General features: G+C 37.2%; 1 non-coding gene across 1 annotated transcript; it reads left to right on the forward strand.

Annotated features, from left to right (window-relative positions):
* The first annotated feature begins 330 nt into the window (after positions 1–330).
* On the forward strand, positions 331–469 carry LOC112128685 (U4 spliceosomal RNA). Its single transcript, XR_002911162.3, has one exon. It is a non-coding gene; the product is annotated as a U4 spliceosomal RNA (small nuclear RNA).
* Positions 470–2,945: the final 2,476 nt, after the last annotated feature.

Genomic DNA, 2,945 nt, shown 5'->3' on the forward strand with positions numbered 1-2,945 from the left:
TTTACTGGGTTCACCGGGTCACAAAGTACCCAGGCATCAGTTACATAACTTGCATGACAGGGAACAGTCTTGACTTGGGTATTTCCAAATAAGCCAAGTTTTACACACAAAACGAAGTATATTTAGTGGATTGATGATTGAATAGGGAAGTACTATTGAGAAATCATCACCTAGGGGAACCTCATCTTTTCAATGTGTGGGATAAAGTTTCCCAGAGGGTATAGGATTGATATCGTTGATGAAAGGATGAGAGAGAGGAAGTCTGTGAGTTACGACAAAATTCCGGGGAAGTTAGAACAACTGAAAAAAGACTTAAAAATAGAAGAAATGAGCTTCATGCAGTGACAGTATCGTTGCCAATGAGTTTATCCAGGAGCGATTATTGCTAATTGAAAACTTTTCCCAATACCTGGCCGTGACAACTTGCAATATAGTTGGCATTGGCAATTTTTGACAGTCTCTATGGAGACTGAATATTTCAGTATTAAAAAAACAGAGGAAATGAAAGTGCCCTCTATTGTCAGGTTTAACTGCTTTATACTCTCTTCCACTATTCTGTTGGATGAGGACCCATGAAGATTAAAGAAAATAAAGAAGCTACATTTTATTTGCACATGTGAGTAGCTTAAGTTGCAATGTTGCTGATATCAGATTGACATTATTTAGAAATATAATTCTGGCTATGGTTTTGAAAATGAGTTGGGGAACAATGGGATCAGGCAGGGAGATTTTTTTCCCTTTTATTGATATATAATAATGTACATATCTATGGGATACATATGAGTGTTGTTACGTGCATAGAATATGTAATGATTAAAGTAAGGGTATTTGGAGTATCTGTCACCTGAGTGTTTTCAGGGTATTTGGGGCATCTATCACCGAGTGTTTATCATTTTTGTGTTGGTATCACTTTGAGTCCTCTCTTCTGGTTACTTTGAGATATACATAATATTGTTGCTAAGTATAGTTATCCTAGGTTGCTATCAAACATTAGAACTTATTTTGCTATCTAACCCTATGTTTGTACCCATAATCAACCTTTCTTCATCCCTGCCCCCTTCTCACTCTCCGGTGTCTATCATTTTATTCTGTATGTTCATGGGATCAAGTTTTTAGCTCTTGTATATAAGTGAGAGCATGTGGTATTTGTCCTTCCACCCTGGCTTATGTTACTTAACATAATGGCCTCTAGTTCCATCCATGTTGCTGTAAATGACATGGTGTCATTCTTTTTTATGGTCAAATAGTATTCCATAGTGTATATGTACCATATTTTCTTTATCCACTCATCCACTGATGGACATGTAGGTTGATTCCATATCTTTGCTATCATGAATAGTGCTGTGATAAACATGTAACATGTGTGTGCAGGTATCCCTTTGATAAACTGATTTCCTTTCCTTTGAGTAGATACCCAGTAGTGGAAATGTTGGATTTTATGGTAGTTATATTTTTAGTTTTTTGAGAAATTCCCATACTGTTTTCCACAGTGATTGTATTAACTTACATTCCAATCAACAGTGTGTAAGAGTTCCCTTTTCTCAGTATCCTCACCAGCATCTGTTTTGTTTGTCTTTTTAATAATAGTGAATGGCAGGGAGATGTCTTAGGAGTCTTGTGATAATTCACACAAGAACCGACAGTGGCCTTGATGAGGGAAATAGCAAAAAGTTGGAAAGAAGTGGGTGGACTTGAGAAATAATAGAGAAATATTATAACCTGGTGATATATTAGAGATGGGGCTGTGGGAAGGGAAGAGTGACAAGGCAACATCCTCCATCTTAGTTTCTGGTTTGGGCAACTGGAAGAATAAAGATACCATTTACTGAGATAAAGAACCAAGAGGAAGAATAGGTTTGGATGAAGGGAGATTCTGAGCTCAGTTTTGGATATATTGATTGGAGTTTATAGTTATGTTTATGAATACATCTAAGAGCTGTCTCAAATTAGTCAATACACAAATCCAATTGATTCTTTCATTGTTTTTTTTATTTTTTAGTATCTTTTATTTTTTGTTTTTTTAGAGACAGTGTCTTGCTCTGTTGCCCAGGCTAGGGTACAGTGGTGCCATCACAGTTCACTGCAGCCTTGAACTGCTGGGCTCAAGTGATCCTCTTGCCTCAGACTCCTGAGTAGCTAGGACTACAGGCACATGCCACCATGCCTTGCTAATTTTTAATTTTTTTTTAAATTTTTTTGTAGAGATGGGATCTCACTATGTTGCCCAGGATGGTCTCAAACTCCTGGCTTCAAGAAATCCTCCCGTCTCATCCTTCTGAAGAATTGGAATTATAGGCAGGAGCCACCATGCCTGGCCTCTTTTCTTGTTTTTTCTTTTTTTCCATTTTTTTCTTTTCTATTTTTTTCTACTACCACCAACCATAATTCTGTTAAAAGATACATTTAATCATATTAAAATTTTAATGAATTTAAGCATTCAGCAATTCATGAATTGGGCATCATCAGACCTCAAGTGGTTCAGCACTCCATGAGGTATGGGAAGTGTGTGAGAGAGGAAACATCAAGTATTCTTGGAAGCAAGACAGAGAAAACATTTGATTAGCCAATGTGAAAAGTCCCTAGTTAGAGGTCAGTTGGTGGTTTCTGATTGGTCAGATTTCTAGCTAAAGGTTATTTGGTGGTTTCTAATTGGTTAGGCTTAGATTTTGTTTTATTGTTTCCATCGAATTGGGATTTGGTTTGCTTATGTCGGAACCCAAGGCGCTGAGGCCATCTCAGCCTAATGGCCTCCTAGTTAAGTATTTTTAATGATTTAAATTCCCATCACCTCACATCTGGAAAGTCAAATACCCTTCTATCCTACACTTCTATAATATTCCTCTGTACAGAGTTGCAGTAGGAATGTGCCCAAAAGTTGGTTTTGCTGGGTCATCTTCCATCTCACAACATTTGAATGGTTTTCTATTGCCTGCATAATACTTCTA

The sequence above is a fragment of the Pongo abelii genome, chromosome 14, assembly GCF_028885655.2.
Source record: "Pongo abelii isolate AG06213 chromosome 14, NHGRI_mPonAbe1-v2.0_pri, whole genome shotgun sequence".
Taxonomy (NCBI): Eukaryota; Metazoa; Chordata; class Mammalia; order Primates; family Hominidae; genus Pongo; species Pongo abelii.